We start from the raw sequence: 23,987 nt of genomic DNA, 5'->3' as shown, positions 1-23,987 counted from the left end.
CGTAAGGTCCGAATTCGCCAGGTTCCATTTTTGCATTGAATATGGGAATAGGTGGGGACGAGCACAATACTTTTCCGCATGAAAAACCAGCGATGATGGCGGAAACTCCGGCATGCGTAAAGTCTGGGACTTTTCGCGGCTAATTTAATATGCCCCATAGTTGCGACTGGGACCCTGCATCATGTCCTGTCCTTGTTCCGGCTGTTGCAGGCAGCTGGAAATTCTGTCTTGTGTGTACAACTCATAGCCTTTCATTCCTGACTGTCTGTGTGTAGATCTCAGGTGCTCACTAATTAATAATCTGTCTGTGTGCAGAGCTCAGGTGCACACTAGCCTGTAATTAGGAAAAGCTCTCTGCAGGAAATGGCTCTGATTGGACCCTGCATCTCTTAAGTTACAGCCAGCCCTGCACTTGGTGCTGGTTATACTGTCTGACTACCAGTGCATGTTGCTCTGTTCACAGTTACCTGAGTTCTTGCTGGCTTACCAAGTTCTGTTATGGTATCCTGATCCTGTCAGTATTCAGCCCTGCTGTATTATTACCACAGTCCTGTCTGGTCGTGTGAGTCATCATTCAGCTTATGTTACCTGCAGTGTTCTCCACTTCGCTGCCTCCAGTTTGTGTCCCTGCTGCGTCTGAGTTCTCCTGTCTGCTATCTGGTTCCTGCATTTTGGTCTGCTAGGCCTTGAACTGTGTTAGTACTACCACGGCTCAGCTGCACCTCGGCTACTGGGTGGCATCGTGCCAAGTACATCTCAGCTCTCAAGGCTGCACCTCGGCCACTGGGCTGCATCTTGCCAAGTACTTCTCGGCTGCCTCAGCTGCACCTCGGCCACTGGGCCACATCTTGCCAAGTTTGTGTCAGCTTTAAAAGTTGCACCTTGGTCCTATAGGCCACATCCAGTACCCAGTCCTTCTTTTGTTGTGTCTGTCTAGTCCTAGTCCATGTGTACTTGCCAGTCTGTCTAGTCTAATATCCTGCAATATACTACAGTCCTGGTCATTCCTGCTCTTAGTCCCTAGACCATTTACATTTGTCACTTTCTGCAGCCACACTCCAGTTAAGGTGCCTACACACTTGACGATGTGCTTATGATCCGACATTGCGTCCTATTTCCCCTTGAACTCTCCCCAGCAGCTCCCCGGCAGTCGTGGGCATGATTTGGTGTTAAAAACTGTCCAATGTGACAAACGATCTATCGTGCCTCCTAAGTATTCTAATGCATCGTGACTGAGATGGTCAGGTCTGCCCTACAGCACGGCAGATCTGAAGATGCGATGTACGTCCTGAGGGGACGCGCATCGTGATCGTGAGTGGACAGTCACCATTTTGTCATATTTTACACGATTTGTCGTCACGATGCGTCAGAATCAGGCCAATCATGTAAAATATCGCTAAGTGTGTAGGCACCTTTAGACCTTAGTACGGGAAGGACTTCCACGTCTATTTCCAATCTTATCCTCAGTCAGCAGTCCTGCAAATCATCTCTGCATGAGAATCGTAACATAACCAGCCAAAAACACACGCTACTGGAGTGTTCTCATTATGGTGTCTGTCTTGTCTAATCCGGTTCAGGTCCTTCCTTGTCAGGCCCCTAGCATGAACCCTGATTTGGGACTAACAAGATCCTGAACCTAGAGAGTATGGAAACGCTGCTGCTACAGGCCTTCCTGGGTTTGTCCTCCCATGTGGATGTGCTGCAGCAGCAAATAATTTGAGCCTCCCAGACTTCATTGGACACAACTAGCCATTGCAAGAATCCGTCTAGGGAGGAAAAATTGGAATGCACCGCAATTGCTAACTGTTCTAGAACATCTCAGTCTTTTCAATTGATGAAACCTGAGCTATTACAGGAATTTCTTTCGAAGACACAACAGTTACAAAATTTGTTGTACAGTACCAATCTGTTATTACAAAATTTTTTGGGGAATTTACCAGACTGAAAAGACTCCATCCTTCCCAACAGTAACCAAGGAGGTGACGGTCTTCGTTCTCCCTACTTCTGCAATGTCTTCCTCTATACAGAAGGAAAGTGGTTATCGGAGCTACTTATAACCCAGGCTCTCTGAAGCTGAGTGACAATGGCGTAGGGAAAAATCTCCTCTGCTTGTACTGTGGGAGTGCTGATCATTTTATCGAAAACTGTGCTTTATGTAAACCAAGGAAAGATGACCAGCCTCAAAGTCCCAGGCCTCAAGTTAGCAATTCACCTTGCAAGCCTATTCATGCCACAGACTCCGTAATTCCCGATAAAGGTGCCGAGGTTCCCCAAAAAGAGCCAATTTTTTATAATTGGGGTCCCATTACTAGAGGACCAAATCTCAAATTTGGGAACCGTTTACATAAAGACTGTCATTTTACCATCAAGGGTTAAATTTTTATGTTTTCAGGAAAAACATCTGATAAAGAAATCGAAGTCTTGACCTCGACTGTGTCGACAGAGAATATGACCAATACTCCCACCTCTGAAGAGGTGTCCGAAGTACCGACACTGATTGAAATGTCCGATGTACCCACTCCATGAGGAGTTTCCGATGCCTCAATTGTCCAGATTCCAGCTGGGGAGACTGATATGCCAACTTCAAGTGAGGAGTCCAATGTTCCAGCTCTTGAAGGTGTTTCCGATACACCAGTCATCCAGACCTTAAAAGGGGAGTCCGATGTGCCAACCTAAAAAATGGTGTCTGATGTACTGTTCTCAAAAGAGGTCTCTGAAGTACCGCTCCCAGGAGGGGAGTTTGATGTACCAACTCTGAAAAGTACTGACACCTGGAGGGGGGTTCGATGTATCGACCTTAGAAAAGGTGCCTGATGTACTGCCCTCCGAAGTACCGATCCCAGGAGGGGAGTTTGAGGTTTCAACCTCTAAAGAGGTGTCTGAAGTATCGACACCAGAAGGGAAGTCCTATATACTGGTCTCTGAAGAAGTGTCCGATGTACAGACCTCCATTGAGGTTTTTGATATGCTAATCCCAGGAGGGAAGTCTGAGGTTCCATGCCTAAGAAGAAGGTCTGATGTATCTACCCCAACTGGGAATCCTCAATCTGTCGTGCCTGATCAAGACCCTGATTGTCCCATCTTTGACGGGAAATTGGAGAAATGTCAAAATTTAATGCTTAAATGTCTGGATCTTTCAGATCTCTCAGTCTGAAAAAATCATGTTCCTGCTGTTGGCATTTAAAGGAGAAGCTAAGAAATGGGCTGAGCCTTACATTAGATCACATGAGGCCATTCTCCATGATCTTGATTAATTAGTCTGTGCTGTCCTTACGAGGTTTGGGGGTCCAGACATAGTGATTGCTGAGCCATCCGAAACTCCTGCTCTTGTTACAGAAAGATCATCAAAATTAAAATCTGCTAAGACTTTTAAGAACCAGTCAGCCAGCAAGTCTTGACCTCCTCAAGATCATGGTATCTCTTCACTTTCATAGGAAACTTTTCCTACATATCTCCACTCTGGAGGCCTGTTATTTTATCCTAAGAATGAATCTCATGTAATTCCAGAAACTAGGAAACCATCAGCTTCTCAATCTGTGAAGTATAACATTCCTAATAAAATAGAGAATTATGGTAGACTTACCTAGATAACTCCTTTTCTTCGAGGTCCATAGGGTCCGCAGGGATAAGGGATACCATGGGGGATATTATGGTTGGAAGACCAGGCACCAAACAGTTAAAGCTTTGGCTCCCAGAATGCCCTGGGTCCTCCATATATACCCCGCCCCTAGCCACAGGACTTCAGTTTATTTAACAAGCCTAAAGGCAGGAGAAGGAAAGAGGAGAAGGAAGAACAATCGTACACCAGAAACATGCTTACAGAAGATGAGGGAATCTGTGACCGAAAGAAAATCACCCAATGAAGCCAGGTGCGTCAGGGTGGGTGCCCTGTGGACCTTGAAGAAAAGGAGTTATCTAGGTAAGTCTGCCATAACTCTATATTTATTTTTCGGGGTCCATAGGGATCTACAGGGAAACCATGAGGATGTCCTAAAGCAGTTCCCCTAGGGTGGGGGATGCTCCTGAGCACAAGGAGAACTCGTTGCCCAAAGGAAACATCCTGGGCGGCAAAAGTATCAAAGGCATAAAAGATAAGAAAAGTGTGGACAGAAGACCATGTGGCAGCCTTGCACAATTGTTCAGCAGATGCACCACGACTGAATGCCCACTATGGCCCTACAGACCGAGAAGAATGTGCTGTCACCGTGCTTGGGACAGGAAGATCAGCCTGTGTGTACACCTGAGAGATAGTGTTGCCTAGCCAACTCACCAGAGTCTGCTTATTAGCTGGCCATCCTCATTTGTGAAAACCATATAATACAAAAAGAGAATCTGATTTTCTAACACAGTTTGTACGCTCCACATAAATATGGAAAGCACAAATTACATCCAGGTAGGCTTCACCTACAGAAAGGTCTGGAGCCTGAAAAGCTGGAACAATAATTTCTTCACTTACATGAAAATGGTACACTACCTTAGGAAGGTAACCCTCCCTTGTACGTAGAACAGCTTTATCCTAGTGAAAAATCTAAATTGGGGAGCGACAAGAGAGTGCTGCCAAATCCGAGACTCTGAGAGCAGAAGAGATAGCGAGAAGAAAAAGTGTATTTGCTGTCAACCACTTAAAATCTACAGAGTCTAGAGGTTCAAATGGGGAAGCCTGTAACCCCTTAAGAACCAAAGACAAATTCCACAGTGCTACCAGTGGACCAAAAGGACTGAACTCGCAGAACTTCTTGGAAAAAAATTCTAACATCTGGTAATGAATCATTCTTCTTCTGAAACAAGACAGACAGTGCAGAAACCTGTGGCCAGGCGGAGACCATTGTCTAACCCAGCCTGCAGAAAAGCCAGTATCCTGGAAATCCTGATCATATTCCTTATGATAACACCATTGACCAAAAAAATTCCAAACTATGTAATAGATGCGGGCAGAAGCAGGCTTCCGTGCTCTAAGGATCATTTGAATTACAGAACTTGAAAACCCCTTCGCTTTTAAGATGGAGGATTAAAGAGCCACACCGTCAAAGCCAGACGGGGCAAGTCCAGATCCTGCCACAGAGGGAGAGGATATGGAGTGTCTACCAACAGATTCTGTATGTCAGTGAACCAATGACGTCCGGGCCAAGTCGAAGCCACCAGTATTACTGTTCCGCCTTCCTGCTTGAATTTCCTGAGAACTCTTGGGAGCAGGGAAATTGGAGTAAAGAGATACACCAACTTGAAGTCCCTTCTTACTCCCAGTGCATCCACGAAGGCTAATGATGGGTCTCTGAACCTGGCCCCGAACCTGGGTACCTTGTGGTTGTGGCGTGTCCTGGGCCTTACATCATGCAAAGCACATTTTGTATACCTGATCACACCACAGGAGGGCACCAAAGACCAATCAATATACTTACCAGGCATGATTTTTATAGGCTTGTCAGATACATTAGCTATACCAGTACTGGCATCCAGGAACACAGCTCATTCTGTTTAAATGTAACAATCCACATTTGAATCTCTGAAGACCAATAAGTGTTAACGGTAATCCCCATGTGTCACTTATTTAATGACATGGTGAAATAATTTGTGATTTATACGGAGAACATACCTTACACTACATTCTCATCTCTTATTAAAATTCTACATTGACATCCTGCATTTTAAGTGTGGCAGGATATGTCAACATGATAATGTCGACTGTCATTATATTAACATTGACCATGTCAACATTCCTCATGTAGAGCATAAATAATAACAGCACTATGAGGACAAATCACAAATACTTCATGTAAAAGGTGTAATTTAGTCCTTACTGCATGAAATACATAAATTCATATATAAAAGATGTACTGATCACATGACCCAATGACCCCCAAATAGTAAATACATGCTGTAATTGGACCTGTATCTGTGGTTGTATAGATATTAACATCAAAGTTCATTCCTGGGTATTTCTTAATGTAATTGGCAGCTGCCACAATAATTAGGGAGACCTGCCAGTTATTATGGTATATTACCAGACCGTGTCAAACAGCAGTTGACAAGATCCAAACTACCACCAACCCCTCAAGTACCAAATAAGATATCAAATATCAATAGTCACTACATGCTATATCAATAAAAACCTAGCATATAATCTAGAAAATAATGGACCTTTAAATGAAGCAATTAAGTCCATGTTGTACCAGGAGTGCCGCAATATTGTAAGACTGTACGAATTTTATTGTACGGGCACCTGGTCAAGTTAACACATTACAGGGAGTGCCAGACCTCGTCTGTAAGTTGTATTTGGGGATTTCTTGTGGCGCTTGAGATCTCCCTGTCAGGGCACCCCTATCTGCATTTCTATCTATATACAGTCAGGTGCATAAATATTGGGACATTGACAGAATTTTAATATTTTGGCCTCTATTCACCACCACAATGGCTTTGAAATGAAACAAACAAGATGTGCTTTAACTGCAGACTTTCAGATTTAATTTGAGGGTAATTACATCCAAATGAGGTGAACGGTGTAGGAATTACAGCGGTTTCTATATGTGCCTCCCACTTTTTAAGGGGTCAAAAGTAATGGGACAAACTAAACTATCCTAAATCTAACTTTCACTTTTTATTACTTTGTTGCAAATCTTTTGCAGGCAATTACAGCCTGAAGTCTGGAACGCATAGACATCACCAGACGCTGGGTTTCATCCCTGGTGATGCTCTGCCAGGCTTCTACTGCAAATGTCTTCAGTTCCTGCTTGTTCTTGGGGCATTTTTCCTTCAGTTTTGTCTTCATCAAGTGAAATGCATGCTCAATCGGATTCAGGTCAGGGGATTGACTTGGCCATTGCATAACATTCCACTTTTTAGCCTTAAAAAACGCTTTGGTTGCTTTTGCAGTATGCTTCGGGTCATTGTCCATCTGCACTGTGAAGCGCCGTCCAGTGAGTTCTGAAGCATTTGACTGAATATGAGCATATAATTTTGCCCGAAACACTTCAGAATTCATTCTGCTGCTTTTGTCAGCAGTCACATCAACAATAAATACTAGGGAACCAGTTCCATTGGCAGCCATACATGCCCACGCCATGACACTACCACCACCATGCTTCACTGATGAGGTGGTATGTTTGGATCATGAGCAGTTCCTTTCCTTCTCCATACTCTTCTCTTCCCATCACTCTGGTACAAGTTGATCTTTGTCTCATCTGTCCATAGGATGTTGTTCAAGAACTGTAATGGCTTTTTTAGATGTTGTTTGGCAAACTCTAATCTGGTCTTCCTGTTTTTGTGGCTCACCAATGGTTTACATCTTGTGGTGAACCCTCTATATTCACTCTTGTGAAGTCTTCTCTTGATTGTTGACTTTGACACATATACATCTACCTCCTGAAGAGTGTTCTTGATTTGGCCAACTGTTGTGAAGGGGTTTTTCTTCACCAGGGAAATAATTCTTCTGTCATCCACCACAGTTGTTTTCCCTTGTCTTCCGGGTCTTTTGGTGTTGCTGAGCTGTCCGTTCTTTCTTTTTAAGAATGTTCCAAACAGTTGATTTGGTCACACCTAATGTTTTTGCTATCTCTCTGATGGGTTTATTTTGATTTTTCAGCCTAATGATGGTTTGCTTCACTGATAGTGACAGCTCTTTGGATCTCATATTGAGAGTCGACAGCAACTGATTCCAAATGCAAATGTCACACCTAGAATCAACTCCAGACCTTTTACCTGCTTAATTGATAATGAAATAACGAGGGAATAGCCCACACCTGTCCATGAAATAGCTTTTGAGTTGATAGTCCCATTACTTTTGGCCCCTTAAAAAGTGGGAGGCACATATAGAAACCGTTGTAATTCCTACACCGTTCACCTGATTTGGATGTAATTACCCTCAAATTAAATCTGAAAGTCTGCAGTTAAAGCACATCTTGTTTGTTTCATTTCAAAGCCATTGTAGTGGTGAATATAGGCCAAAATATGAAAATTCTGTCAATGTCCCAATATTTATGCACATGACTGTACATTTCAATATCAAAGTGGACTGCTGTTTTCCTTGTTTTTATGATTGTTATGCTGGATTAATACCATGATCGTTTTACTGTGGCAGATAACACAAATGAGGATGCAACAAGTGGTTTTTATCAACCTGCATATATTATTGGTGAGACTTTTAGTTATTCAGAGTCAGAAGCTGAGGCTATTCTGTTTAATGAACAACTGTCAGAACAACTTGACACTTTACCTGTGGATGTTATTTATCGAGATCTCTTGAAGATGAAAAAGAGAGAGACTTCTATTACCACAGTTTGACTCTTAGTGAATACTATAGAGCCAAGAAGATTCCAAGAGGCCTAAGAGTGAAAAACAGTCCTATAATTGGTAGACATGACCCCACCTTTTGTAGGCGTTGGGTCTCAATTCTAAATAAATGTTCCTTTGACCTGACCCTCCTCATTATCAAACAATCTACTAAGGAGTTAAAATACCAAAGAAAATATAGCTGCTTTTGAGTTGTCACACAAATCCACTTTGGAAAATGATCCTAATGTCAAATGGCTAGAGAAATTAGAGAGCCATTTATCCTCTTATAAAACTGCTTTAATCAAGTTTAAAAAAGAAAAAAGGATGAAGGTTGACATGGAATATGATTCAAATACAGTGTAGCAATTTATGAGCTCTGGTAGACGTCCTGAAAATAGAAATAAAAAAAACCTTTCTTTCGGAGGAATTGTAGGAACAATGTGGATACTGAGTCCTCCAATGAGCAATTTTCTTCAGCCAGTGACAATGATAGCGCATCAATTAGCACTGGAAAAAGAACCACTGCTCTCCCTTTAGGGATGTCCACAAGAGCACATGGCCCAGTAGGAGGAGAACTTACACCAGACAGACCAGAACCAAAAGGCAAAGCCTCCGCTGCCCCCACAAAACCTAGAGGTAAATCTATCATCCTATCCACTTACTGATGTGGAATTACGAGTGTTGGTTAAAGGACTTTCCTTTGTACCCTCAGTGTCCTATAATTCTTTACAATGGCAAATTGAACAATATAGCCTGCAATGGCAATTAAAACTTAAGCTCCCTAAATTGAGGCCGAATTTAAGTAAGCAAGAGACCAATGCATTACAAACTTTGTCTGACAATTCTGAGCTGATATTCCACCCGGCGGACAAAAGGGGGTGCCCTAGTCATACAGAACTTGACTGACTATAAAATCCAAGTTTCTAAACAATTGGACGATCTGTTTACTTATAAACATTTGCTATCAGATCCCACAAGTGTGTCTAAGGAAGAACTGAAAAGTATTTTAGTTGATGCTGTCAATAATAACAATTTATACAAAATTGCAAGATGCATTATTGCCGCAACATCCTATAGTGTCTGTATTTTATACGATCCCCAAGTCTGTGGAGAATCCCCCTGGTCGCCCTATCATAATAGCCAGGGGGTCGTTATTTCAACCATCTTCAGTTTATCTGGACTCTCTAATGCAGCCATGCATTAGATCGCATCCACGCTACCTCCTTGATACTTCATTTTTGAGGAAACTCAATGAATTACCCATCTTTGATGAAGAAATTTGGTTGTGTAGTATTGATGTGTATAGTCTATACACCATCATCCCACATGAGAAGGGAATGGCTGCTACCATGAATTACCTTAATCGACATCTGGTCTATGATGGTCCTGACCTCCAACTTGTTATGAATTTGTTGAGACTTATCCTTACCAAAAATTTCTTTCTATATGATGGAGATTTCTTTTTACAGATGGTTGGTTGTGCGATGGGGTCGAATGTGGCCCCATCGAACGCCAACTATATGTTTACAATAGAGAATTAAATCTTTTTTTCTTGTCCAGAGGTAGCGTCCAGGAAGGTGTATTACACACATTATATCGACGACCTCCTGATTTTTTGGAGGGGTCCAAAAGAGGATTTAATTGAAATAATTGATCAACACAACATGAGTCAGACTCTGTTTAAACTCACCTATAACATCAGCGATGCACAGATAAATTACTTGGATGTATTAATATCGATCAATCTAGGGACAATTGCGACCAGCCTGTATACCAAATCTACAGATAGAAACAACCTTTTACATGAGAGTTGTCATCCATTGCCATTGAAGCACGGCTTACCATACTCGCAATTGCGCGTTATGCGAATTACATCTGATCCTATTTTAGCAGAACAGATGGATGCAATGATTTTGAAGTTCATAGAGAGAGGTTATCATCCATATGATCTGGAGTGTAGTAAGCAGAAAGTTATGAGTTTAAATAGAGCAGATTTGTTATATGGGAAGGCTATAATCAATAAGCCCCCAGCTCTCACTTGGACAAATCACTTTAGTAATGCTAGCACTAGAATTAATAGAGCCTCCAAAAATCTTTGGCCCATGATATTTAGACACAGAGGCACTATTATCCATCATTTAGAAATAAGTGGATTTATTATGTGATTACATTTCTACCTAAGCTTATTGTTAAACAACAGGGATATGTATGGTCACCATTGGTAAGGGATACCTGCTTTGTGTTTATTGTTTTTCCACACTTACCTTGTCTGCGGCTGCCAGCCTTCACCATCTCTTCAGAGAGATAGGCTATATTTTCGCCCTAATCTTTTTTCCCTGCGATAAGAATATTGATTGGATACTTCAGGAAGGATTTATTATATTATATGTTAATGTTCGTCTTATATATTCCATAGACAAAAAAAACTTACGGTTTCACATGTCCCATTAAGGCTTCTTAGACATGATCTGAAATTTCACAAAACCTATTGAATTTCTGCAACTCAAACTTCATAAAGCAATGAAATTACGATTAAGGCATCAGCCTTAATGGACGTGTTCATTGCGTAATACAGATATGGTATGCCATGACACCATGTGGTTAACTGCAGATTCAGCACTCTCACAGAGTGAGATTACTGTCACTCACAAAATGGTGGAGCTGCTAATTCACAGAATTGTGTGCTAATTGGAATACACACATACAGTCTATGCAACTGAAGTCTGGGCAGAAGATAGAGCTGTGCAGTTGGGATGAGTGGTGTGGATGGGGGAGACAGAAAGGCGCCAGGGTTTCGGCGTCTTTGTCTGGGGGGCGTCAACCCACCAGGGCTTCGGCGTCTTCACCTAGTGGGCGGCAGCCTGTGTCAGCTATTTTTCATGGCCGCCACCCACTAGGACTACTGGCGTCTTCTTTCTTCAGGAGCTCATTGCGTCCTCCTCACGAGAGGGTTATGCCTTTGGCGAGGCAGAGGGTGACAGGAGAGGGTGATGGTGAGATAGTGATGCAGTGGAGAGTGTGAGGCAGTGGGTGACAGGGATGAAAAGAGGTTGACAGTGAGGCAGAGGGTGATGCCAGGGAATGAGTGACAAAGGGAGGCAGTGGGTGACGCCAGAGAATGGGTGACAAGGGGAGGCAGTGGGTGACACCAGGGTGAAGTACTGGATGACATAGAGGATGACAGAAAGACAGTGGGTGACAGGAGATGATGATGTGGAGATAGTGATGCAGGGGAGCGGCAGAGTGAGGCAATGGGTGATGGGGAGAGAGAGTGGTAGATGGAGAGCCAGTGGGTCACAGGGAGAGGCAGAGGGTGACAGGAGAGGTGCTGAGGAGAGATAGTGGGAGACAGAGAGGCAGTGGGTGACCAGAAAGGGAGAAGATGAAGGAGAGAAGCAGAGGTTGATGGGGAGTGGGTAATGCCTTGGAGGCAGTGGGTGACAAAAGAGAGATGGTGATGGAGAGGTTATAACTTAGGGTAGAGGCAAATGAGAGACAGTGGGCGACTGTGGAGGTAGTATATGACAGCAGTGAGGCAGACATAATTGTACTTACAATTGCCTCGGGGGATTGTGCCTACAGCAGAGCAGCCAGGCTGGCTAGTCCAGGACGCCAAGAGCGACAGTGGCCCGGGTTAAGGGGGCATGGCCTAATCACGAAAGGCATGGCCGCGCCCCCTTAGGGAAAAAAGAAACTTTTTTTTTGCAGAGCCGCAAAGCCGTGCTGCGCGCTGGGGAGGGGGGCGTTGTGAGCCCCCTCAGCCTGGCGCATTGCCAGTGGGGGGGCATGATCAGTGTGATCGCTCCCCCCACAGGCATAGGAGACTGCTGTTGCTTAGCAGCCCAGCACACAGTAGAATGTGCTGGGCTGCTGTGATGGCACCCCTAGGCTAGACTGCAAGAAGGCAGTGGCACACAGGAGCTGCCGGTAGGATGAGCTTGTAGTTACCTGGCAGCACCGCCACCGACTCCCCTTAGGCACCCAGCCAGTCCAAGCCACACAGGAAGCAGAGGAGGGGAGACCTCTCCATGCACTTGCTCCATCTCCTCCAGATGGACCACATCCTTTATGTCATGGAGCGGCAGGGCAGCAGCATACTGGCACACAAAGATGTGTCAGTTTGACATTATATAGCCGCCGGGCCCTGGTGCAATACACCGCCGCTACATCCAGGAGGGCTGACTGGCTGACCGGCTGACCTAACAGCCAGCAGCCACTGTATAATAAATGCTGCTGTCTGCCTCTGCTGGGATCTGACATTTGATCCCAGCGCTGGCATGGGAGTGATTAGTACCGCCCTCTACCAAACAGTGCTTTCTCAATAGTGGCTACAGTGCTGTTGACGGGATGCAGGCTAAAAGGCAGCCATCTTTGTACACCCAAGTGAAGACACAGTGACTACACCTGCTGGAGGCTCCTACTGAGGCTGCACAACAAGTTGAAAAGTCCTATCTGTAAAATGGCAGATTTGTGAGGTAATAGTTTAAAAACTGTAACTTTCTCAATTACCTGAACCCCAAAAGGCCCTACTCTGGAACAATAGCTACCTAATAAAACAAACCCAAAGTTTACATTCGTCCCCTACCCTGAGTTATGCCTTCCCAAAAATCCCCCATAGAGTACAGCAGAAAAATATGAGATATGGTAAGAACTTACCCTTGTTATCTCTATTTCTACGAAGTCCATAGGGTTCCACAGGATACCTTGGGGTATAGGTGTGACGTCAGTCGCAGGGCACCAAAGAGTTAAGCTTTCAGCCTCCCAGGATGCACTAGGTCCCCCTCCTATACCCCGCCCCCGGGCCAAGGCACCTCAGTTAGTTACCAAGCCCAAGGCCGGAGGAGGAGAAGGAAGAGAGAGAACAAAGATCTGGACACATACAAGAATCACATTCTCACCAGAGGGAGACGGAAAACCGGTGACCAGAGCAAAGCCCATCTGCAGCACAGGTGCGACAGGGCGGGAGTCCTGTGGAACCCTATGGACTTCGTAGAAATAGAGATAACAAGGGTAAGTTCTTACCATATCTCATATTTTCTACTTCAGGGTCCATAGGGTATCCACAGGATACCTTGGGGATGTCCCAAAGGAGTATCCTTTAAGGGTGGGGACGCTCCTGTGCAGAAAGGAGAATCCGCCGCCCGAAGGAAGCATCCTGAGAGGCGAAGGTGTCAAACCTGTAATACCTCACGAAGGTATGGACAGAAGACCACGTAGCAGCCTTGCAGATCTGAACTGCCGAGGCACCACGTCGAGCTGCCCACGAAGGACCCACAGACCTAGTGGAATGAGCCTTCAGAGAAGGAGGGACCGGTAGGCCTTCATGAAGATAAGCTTCAGAAATAGCCATACGGATCCAGGCTGCCAAAGTTTGCTTTGAAGCAGGCCAACCCTTTTTACAGAAGCCATAGAGGACAACAAAGCGTCCGACTTCCTAAACGAAGAAGTGCGGTCAACATAAGTCCTTAAGGCCCGCACAACATCCAAAGAGGCCTCACCCACGGAAAGACCCGGTGAGTTAAAGGCCGGAACAACTATTTCCTCGTTAACATGAAACTGGGAAACAACTTTGGGAAGAAACTCGGGCCGAGTGCGGAGCACTGCCCTGTTCCCATGAAAAACCAAGAAAGGGGGTCTACAAGAAAGAGCCCCTAACTCAGAAACACGTCTGGCCGAAGCAACGGCCAGAAGGAAAACAGTCTTAGCTGTTAGCCATTTAATATCCACTGAGCCCAGTGGTTCAAACGGCGGTCCTTGGAGAGCCCTCAGGACCACAGCCAAATCCCAAGGCGCCACAGGTGGAACAAAGGGCGGCTGAATACGGAGAACACCTGGCATAAAGGTGCGCACATCCGGGATTGTAGCAATCCTAACGGTGAAACCAGACAGATAGGGCCGAAACCTGTACCTTCAAAGAAGCAAGGCGAAGCCCATGATCTAGTCCCGCTTGCAGGAAGGCGAGAATCCGAGACAGACGAAACTCCCGCGGTGCATAACCTCTCGGTCGACACCACTGGAAGAACGTAAGCCACACGCGATGGTATATCCTCGCGGAAGACTGTTTCCGAGCTCGTAACATGGTACGCACCACAGACCTGGAAAACCCCCGGGACCTCAGCATGGCCGTCTCAACAGCCACGCCGCCAAAGACAGCCGAGTCAGGTCCGGGTGAAGACAAGGACCCTGAGACAGAAGGTCCGGTCATAGCGGCAACCGCAGAGGACTGTCCACGGACAGACCCTGAAGGTCTGAGAACCAGTGCCGTCTGGGCCACGCGGGAGCTATCAACAGGAGCGTCCCTCCTTCCTGTTTGAATTTCCGGATTACCCGTGGAAGAAGGGAGACCGGAGGGAACAGGTATGCGAACCTGAACGTCCACCGGACGGACAGAGCATCCACCAGAGACGCCCCTTCGTCTCTTGTGCGAGACCCGTACACCGGCAACTTGTTGTTGTGCCGGGACGCCATGAGGTCGATTTCTGGAAGATCCCACCTGTCCACCAGTAGTTGAAAAACGTCCGGGTGCAGGGACCATTCCCCTGGATGAACGTCCTGGCGACTTAGAAAGTCCGCCTCCCAATTTAGCACTCCCGGGATGAAGACCGCTGATATGGCCGGAAGATTGCGCTCCGCCCAAACCAGGATCCGAGAGACCTCTACGAGAGCCGCCCGACTGCGAGTTCCTCCTTGCCTGTTTATGTAGGCCACGGTGGTAGCATTGTCCGACTGGACCTGCACCGGGTGACCCTGGAGAAACCGCTGTGCCTGCAGGAGAGCATTGAAGACCGCACGGAGTTCCAAGATATTTAGTGGAAGCTCCGCTTCTGTTGGCGTCCACCTGCCCTGGAACAAGTGTGGACCCGAAACTGCTCCCCAGCCCCGAAGACTGGCGTCCGTTGTCAACAGGACCCAATTTGGAACCCAGAACGGACGTCCCTTGTTGAGGTGGGTCGTCTTTAACCACCACGCAAGGGACAGGCGAACCTCCGGGGTGAGCACAATCGTCTGGAACTTCAGAGACTGAGGCAGCCCGTTCCACTTGGACAGGATCAGGTGCTGCAGAGGTCTGGAGTGAAACTGGGCGTATTCCACCATGTCGAACACCGACACCATGGAGCCCAGTAACCTCATCGCCGAGTGTAAGGACACCCGGCGGCTGTGCAGACAACTGCGCACCCTTGACTGTAAAGCAGAGATCTTGTCCTCCGTCACGAAGATCCTTTGCTGTCCCGAGTCCAATAAGGCTCCAAGATGCAGAATCCTCCGAGACGGGATTAGAGTGGACTTCTGCCAGTTGATTAGCCAGCCGTGCCGTTGCAGCAGTGCAATGGTCAGGTCCAAGTGGTGTAACAGGAGCTCTGGAGATCCTGCCACCAATAACAGGTCGTCCAAGTATGGCAACATGCGGACTCCTTGCAGCCGCAGAGAAGCCGCCATGACCGCCATCACCTTGGTGAAAACACGTGGTGCTGTCGCCAGGCCAAAAGGTAACGCCCGAAACTGGAAGTGGTCGCTGCGGATTGCAAACCGAAGGAACTCTTGATGGCGCAAAAGAATAGGGACATGCAGGTAAGCGTCCTGTATGTCCAATGACACCATGTAGTCCCCAGGTTCCAGCGCCAGAATGATGGACCGTAGGGTCTCCATCCGAAACTTCGGGACCCGCAAAGACTTGTTGAGTGCTTTGAGGTTGAGAATCGGACGATATGACCCATTGGGTTTCTGTACCAAAAATAGATTTGAATAGAAACCCTGGCCCCTCTGGGAGAATGGAACAGGCACTATAACTCCAGCCTGGAGCATAGTGTGCAATACCTTCCGCAGCTCCGTAGCCTTGTTCCGGTCTGATGGTAGACCCGTGGTGAAGAATCGAGCCGGGAGTCTGTGCCGGAAGGAGAGGGCGTACCCGTGGGAGACCACCTCCAGAACCCAAGTGTCTGTCGTAGTGAACGACCAACACCGGGAGAACTGCAGCAGGCGGCCTCCCACCCTGGGATCCCCCAAGGGGAGACCCGTACCGTCAGGCCGCAGGCTTGTCATCTGGCTTGGGGGCCGGACGTCTGGTACTCCATGCCTGTTTCCGGGGCTTGACCGATTTCTTAGGGCCAGCCTGTCGAGGAAACGACTGTGGTTTGGGCCTGCCCTGGGCCCTAGATGACCGAAAGGACGATGGTCCAGAACCAGAAGGAGCAGCGGCCGACGGGAGACAAGCAGATTTGGCTGCCGCCAGCGTGGCCACAATCTTATCCAGATCCGGACCGAAGAGAACTTCTCCGGTAAACGACAACGCTTCCAGACCTTTCTTGGAATCTGCGTCCGCCTTCCAGGATCGCAGCCACAAGGTGCGACGAGCAGCTACCGCTGCTGAAGAAATTCTAGACACCAGAGTACTAATGTCTAGAGCCGCCTCGTTGATGTAGGTGGCCGAATCACGGAGATTGCCAATCAACTCCGCCTGTTCGGCCGGACAGTCGGATTCAAAAGAAGCCTCTAATGAATCCGCCCAGCGCTCCATCGCTCTGGCAACCCAGCAAATGGCCATAGCCGGCCGTGCTGCCCCCCCTGCAAGGGAATAAGCGGACTTCAGGCAGATTTCTACCTTGCGGTCCGTAGCATCCTTAAGGGAGGACATGGATGGCATCGGCAATGTGGCACTACGGACAAGACGGGTCACGTGATAATCCACCTGTGGAGGGGATTCCCACTTAGCAAAATAATTATCCGCGAACGGATAAGCCACCGCCAGGCGTCTCTGCGGCTGGTATCTTTTGCCAGGTTGTTTCCACGCCTCCTCTAAATGGTCCACCAACTGACCCGAAAGAGGAAAGACTGTGGCATCGCCCTTCACATCTTTGAAAAAGGCATACTTAGATTTAGCCGCTGGGGGAACTTCGTCCTCAATCACCAAGGCTGTGCGGACCGCCCGAATAAGTCCAGGAATATATACTTTGGACTTAGCATCAGCGTCCTTAGTATGGAGAGGTTCCTGATCGTAAGGATCCAGAATCTCCCCATCATCAGACGTCCCTTCGTCATCCTCATAAGGAGCGGACAGAGACGCCACCGGCCTTTTATAAGGCCGCATCACAGACTCCCCTTGCAACACATCCGACAAGTGCTGTACAGAACTCGTCAGGGAGTTAACCCACGCTGGCTCCTGAGAACCCGGGAGCGGGGAAATAGGGAGACTGTGGGGTACCACCAATTGTCGTGGGAACCCCTGCATGGGTGACGACACCACAGACTGCTGGGACAAACCCATCGGAGTAAACGCGGGCTGCGGAGCTAACTGGCCCACTAAAGCTGTTAACGCCTGAGCGAAACAAGCCCAGGGCGGCTCCTGTACCGGTGCTGTAACCGTAATAGGCCGCGCCATGGACAAACACTGCCGGCAAAGGCCCTCCGCGCTACCCTCCCCCTCCGCTAACGGTACTTTGCACGTGGTACACTGTAGCCGGAGGGGAAAATCACTTTCAGACATGATGGCACCACGTATGTGACCTCTCTCACTAATTAAGTATTAAATAGGCGAGAGACCACCCTGCAGCACCGCACCGCAAGGGCTTTAGCAGAAAGAACAGGGACAGTAATAAAGCTGACAGTTTAGAGAAGAAAAGTTACAGGCAGCGCTAGCACAGTCACATACAATGCAGAGAAATAACAATTCCTGCACTAACAGCGCTGATCACTCAACTACACAGACACAGGGCCTGGTAGGACACAGCGCTGCATACACAGACCTGAGCCACAGCGGAGGAGAGGTATGCGGGGGGACCCAGACCACGATGCTTCCTTCCAGACTTCCAGCAGCGTTCACCATGCGTTGCAGAGAAGATGGCCGCCGAGGAGCAGAGAGAAGCTGGCCTGGGGGAGGAGCGCTGACACAGGACCAGTCAGCACAGTGCAGAGAGGGCTGTGTGCAGCGGGGGAGGCGCCGGCTGTGAGACAGGGAAGGCGCGCTCCCCTGGCATGCATTTAACCCCTGGGACGCCGCAGCGCTACCGCTCTGCTGCGGTCCGCTGTCCCAGGGGGTAGTGGAAAGCGCAGGTTCAGTACCTGGCTCCACGCTGCAGCCAGTCCCCAGGGAGCCCCCTGCCTGGGGACTTAGGACCATGTGACCAGCGAGGACCCACCGCAGGACCCCGCTGCTTACCTTTGTCCCCCTTGGATCCGGCCATGGTCCGGAACATCTGGGGTCACCGCTAGCTGTGACCCCAGATGCTCACCAGCATCCCCGGATCGGTACCGGCGTTCTGGTACCGGCGGGGGTGTAGGGAAGACAGCATGGACGTCAGGACTGACTGTCCATGCTGTACATCCAGATGTGCAGCCACAGCTGCACTGAAGAAAGCTTCATCTGCTCTTCTAGCCCCCACTCCGACAGGTGCACCCGACGCCGGCCGGGCACCAAACAAAACTGAGGTGCCTTGGCCCGGGGGCGGGGTATAGGAGGGGGACCTAGTGCATCCTGGGAGGCTGAAAGCTTAACTCTTTGGTGCCCTGCGACTGACGTCACACCTATACCCCAAGGTATCCTGTGGATACCCTATGGACCCTGAAGTAGAAAGTGGTCCTAATTGAGAATGTCAGAAAAAAGTGACAGTTGGAGCTTTAGATTACTCCCAAATCCTCATTTTTTACATTTTTGCCCTGAAATTTGGCATGAAGCATCGAGCTACAGTTCTACCCGGCCATGCCAAATTTCAGCTCCGTACATCCAACAGCTTTTGAGTTGTAGCCCCTAAGACACCATGCCCCCCCCCTCCAGAATTCTCTATGGAGATTTCCATTTATTTAGATGCAGCCTTAATATAAGGGCATGACTGTGCCATTATATATTTATATATATATATATATACACACACACACACACGAGAATGGTTCAATAAATAATGTAACCTCTCATACATATATGTATAATCAATAGTATGGCCTTGTTACAGGTTATTTTTCCACATAATCCCCATACTTGTCTAAGCCTTTTTACCAACGGCATCTATCCCATCATAGAAATTAATGTTGAGTGCCTGGAGCTATGACATGACTGCTTGCTGAACTTCACTGTCAGTTGCGAATAGCCTTCCACCCAGATGCTTCTTTAATAGACAAAAGGATGGAAATCACTCAGTCCCAGGTCAGGAAGACAGTCCAGTACCCCCCAATGGCAGTGCTATAACTCACACATGTGGTTGGCTGAGTATGGCCTGGCGTTATGGTGCAGCAATATGATGCCTGTACGCAGAAACCCAGTTTGTTTTAGAAGAATTGCCCTCCGCAACCACTTCAATGTGTCACAATAGCGGACAGCATTCACAGTATCGCCCTTGGTGAGGAAACAGACAAGAAGCACGTCCTTGTGGTCCCAAAACAAGGTCACTATGACTTTCTTTGCTGATGGAGTGGTTTTGAATTTCTTTGAAGGTGGGTACGATGCATGTTTCCATGTCATGGATGCTTGCTTAGTGTTTGGCGTCACATGATGCACCCACGTTTCATTGCCTGTGACACTGGCAGGAACTGCACTCCCTCCTCACGGTACCGCATCAAGTGCATGAAAGACAACCCCATCCTATTGGCTATGTGAACCTCTGAGTTGCTTCGGTACCCCAGTTGCTCATGAACAATCTTGTGCACAGTACCCACTGAGATGTTCAGTTCATCAGCAATCTCACTAACTCAAACACATCTATCCTCCTGAATCAGACTTTCAATGCAGCGCAAATTATCTGTGGTGGACGTGCTTGGTCGGCCGGATCACTGCTCATCTTGAGCATCTGTCCTGACGTTATCAGAGGCAATGCACCAAATCCAAACATGTTCCCATGACATGACATATCATCACCGTACACCTCAACAAGTTGGCAATGAATCTCGGCTGCGGATGTGCCCTTTGATCACACTATGCACCTCAATGTGTGACCATGTTTCCTCCAACCCCGCCATCTTACAACTGATGTTGGGATAGTATGACTGATATGAGGTGCATGTCAGGGAAGCAGTAGTCTACCTGGCTTGGCGGGAAATGAGAATGAAATAGACAGAGAACATTACACACAAGAGGTCTTGTTGAATTACTTATTGAACCACCAACGTATGTGTGACCCAATTCAGAGGTCTATATGATCCACAATCATAAAATGAATGTTTAGAAATTAAAACAATGTATCTCCTGTGATATACAATATAGAAACAATACACAAGTGGTTGAAAGTGCAATGTTTACGGTCTTGCTGGATAAGATATATAGTATTGCTATTAGACTTTCAGCATCAGGTATTACTCATTATAGTTCAGCAGCAAAGACAAATAGGAAAGCTGTCACTCTAATGGTTGAACTATTCTCTCTCCATGGTGAAGAATGTATCAGATATATATTGATCTCTTCAGGCCAGAAGAGGGCCTGTAAATGCGGAGTGCTGACAGGGATATATATCAAATCAACCAATCAGCTTCTGTCATTTAAAGGCTGTGTTTGAGAAATGATAGGAGCTGATTGGTTGGTACTTTCTCTAAGCATTGCTAAATATCCCCAGCTGTATATAATGCACTGTACTATAATGGTAGGCAATCTGAGTGCTGGGTATGACAGAGCATCTCTGTGCCTTACCAATTGCTGGGCAACCACAGGCAGTTGATTTAATAAATGAAAATAGCAGGTAATTAGCCCGGGAGTCCCATGTGTGTAGGCTGGGTATATAGGGTATGCATGGTATAACTGACTGGTCACTGTGAGGTACCATCAGGTGTATATAAGTCGAAAAAGGGGCAGGAGCAGACTTCAGTTGTGGCCAGGATATCCTGAATGAGGAGTCCTGTGCAGTAAATTCTGATGTGCATCTTCCTGTGACTTCCCAATTCCATGCTAGCAATATAGGGTATGATTGTTTTTGGGTATGGGGCAGTTTCAGTTAGCTGGGGTGCTTACCACAGGCAGGTAGCCTTGAACTTTAACACCTAGAGCTATTCAAGTATAAGCCCATTTACTCCCAGGATAAACCCACAGCTAATGAGCGGTAACCCAAAGCTTCCAGGTTAAGTTTCTGGAGCTATGGGTTAATACGCCACGGTAAGGGCCAAAATATCTATTTACCGCTGAATTCTGGACCTCAGGAGGGTGCAAACAGAAACCTGCAGTAAGTGCAGCCTTCGAGCTTACCACAGGCTGCAAATGAATATCCCCGGGCACTGCTACAAGCCCTTCTAATTGAATCTGCCCATATATTTCTTATGTACTGTATACATTTCATTATATTACTATATTACTATTTACAAATTGGTTACTGTAATAGCATTTATTACAAATACTGTTAAGCCACATAAATCAGTCGCATATACTACTATTCTGGCACCTATGTTTCCCTTGCAGAGCTGGACCCATGAGTGTCACCCAAATCACCCTTTTTGGCACAAAATGCATTCAGCACATTGTCAGAATCATCCCTTGTTGACCCTACATGTCAAGCTTTGGGTGGAGACTAAGGTGCGTACACACTAGATGATATTTTGCAGATTATCTGAAACAAGATTTGCATGATCTAAGTGTCCACTCATGATAACAATGCACGTACCCACGGGTTAGTCCGTCGTATCGTGAGATCTGCCTATCTCGTACACAACGCACTGTAAAATCATTAAGGACGCACGATAGATCGTTGGTCATATTGGACACTTTTTAGCACCATATCGTGTCCTGGAGTGCCAGGGAGAGTTCAATGGAAATTGTTCACGATATTGCATTGTGAGCACATCGTCTATTGTGTAGGCACCTTAAGTTATGATATAATGCACTCTATATCCAGCAGGTACAATAAATACTGGAAAGACACAATGCTCTCTCCTAATACTGCTTGCCAGTTTTATAAAGGCACGGATACTGCTAGTGACCCATCTCAGTGAATTTCCCATTGGTACCTATATAATATGGGTGCTGCCAAGTCCGCTGTGTGTTTGGAACAAGCTGGCTGTAGCACAGAGCAAAACTTGGACCATGGAGTCATGTTTTGTTGTTTAATTATGGTAATTAGTGATTGCGGTACTTTGTGCACCATCTTCCAGAGAGCACACGTAGACATTTATAGGTCTGACATACTGACTAGAGTAAATCATTATGGTTTTATAGTCACCAGTCACTTCTGTGTCCTGTACAAAATCACTTAGCCCCGTGCCTTCATATTGGTGATTTCATATAAAATTTTACATTAGACAGATATAACCCCACATACAAATGAGTGTCCAGGTCCAGAGGTTTCATACAGATTACAAAAACAGCAAGTTATACAATAAATCCATCTTAAATAAACTTGGCACATCCAAATTAATTGTTCCTACAAGTAATTTAATCAAATTAAACCAACTACATTATCATTTAGTTTCACAGCTGTACTGGTTCTTTTACAGAGGTGCGCGGTCCCAGTGATACAGCCTCCAAGTCCCGCTATGGCTTTGCTATTCTGCACTGATTCTATATGAGCATTATGGGGACTGCATCTCTATCGCAGTAACAAAATGAGGGGCCAATTTATCACTCATCAGGTTTGAGACCCAATAATTGTCATCTTACATTGCTGCCAGTCTTGGCAATTAGAAGTTATATATTGCCAGCATATATCAAAGGACACAAGCAGGGATAAGAGCTGAAAAAGGTGACAGACACTGAAATGGAACAAGATGCCTCAAAATAATGCACCACTGTGCAAGTTTAATGCACATGAAAACACCTGATATGTATAGGTCATTAGCTGGGTTTGAGTTTTACTTAACGATTACATGCACTTAAACTTCCATTAAAAAACAAAACAAAAACAACCCAAATGGTATGTTGTGGAGGCAGGAAATTGTAAATTTGCAGGATAGTAGAGAAAAGGAAATCGGATACTGTAGAGAGCAGGGGTAGTCATCATTGGACCCTCCAGTTGCTGCTAGAACTACACATCCCAGCATGCCCTGCCAGTCTTGCCGTTAGGGAGTGCTAAAAAATGTGGTAGCAGCTGGCACACAGTCGCATGTTGAATACCCCTGCTGTAGAGAGAGGGTGGAAAACTTGTTTGGGGGACCAGGATGTTGGGAGAAGGGAGGAGTTGGCTCACAGGATTCAGAAATATAAAAACTGTGTTTAATGTGTTACAGGGGTTCTCAACTCCAGTCCTCAAGTACCACCAACAGGTCATGTTTTGTGGATCTCTTTAATCAGGCACAGTTGAGTTAATTCTATGTTGCTGGGTGAGTAATTATCCCACCTGCTTCCACAGACAAGTCCTAAACACATGTCCTGTTGGGAAAAGTGAGGTTTGAGACTGAGAATCATTGATGTATTATATGCACTCAAACAGGGATGTAGTTGGTCACAATCCCGACTGCAGAATGCCAGCAAAGGATTTATGATAGCCGCTGCCTATCATAATCCCGATGGCGGAATCCAGGACTACGCGTGCCCGAACGAGGCAAGTCCGGGGTGCCTATCCTGTTAACCGCAGTGGGGGAGGGTTAGGGTTTGGCACCACCCCGGGAGCTTAGGGTTAGGCACCCCTAAGGGAGTGTTAATGCTAGCGGGAGGAGGGGGGGGGGAGGGTTAGATCACTTACCTGCCGATGTCAGGATTTCCTGCTGTCGGGATTTAAACCACCGGCTAAACAGCCGCCAGCATTTCAATCCCATTCCCTTGAAAAGGCCTTCAATAAAAAGTGAAGTTTAATACACAAGAGCAACAAGCGGTGTGTGCG

Source organism: Taudactylus pleione, unplaced genomic scaffold (assembly GCF_031769625.1).
Source record: "Taudactylus pleione unplaced genomic scaffold, aTauple2 ptg000136l, whole genome shotgun sequence".
Taxonomy (NCBI): domain Eukaryota; kingdom Metazoa; phylum Chordata; class Amphibia; order Anura; family Myobatrachidae; genus Taudactylus; species Taudactylus pleione.
Note: the sequence above shows the minus strand (reverse complement) of the source record.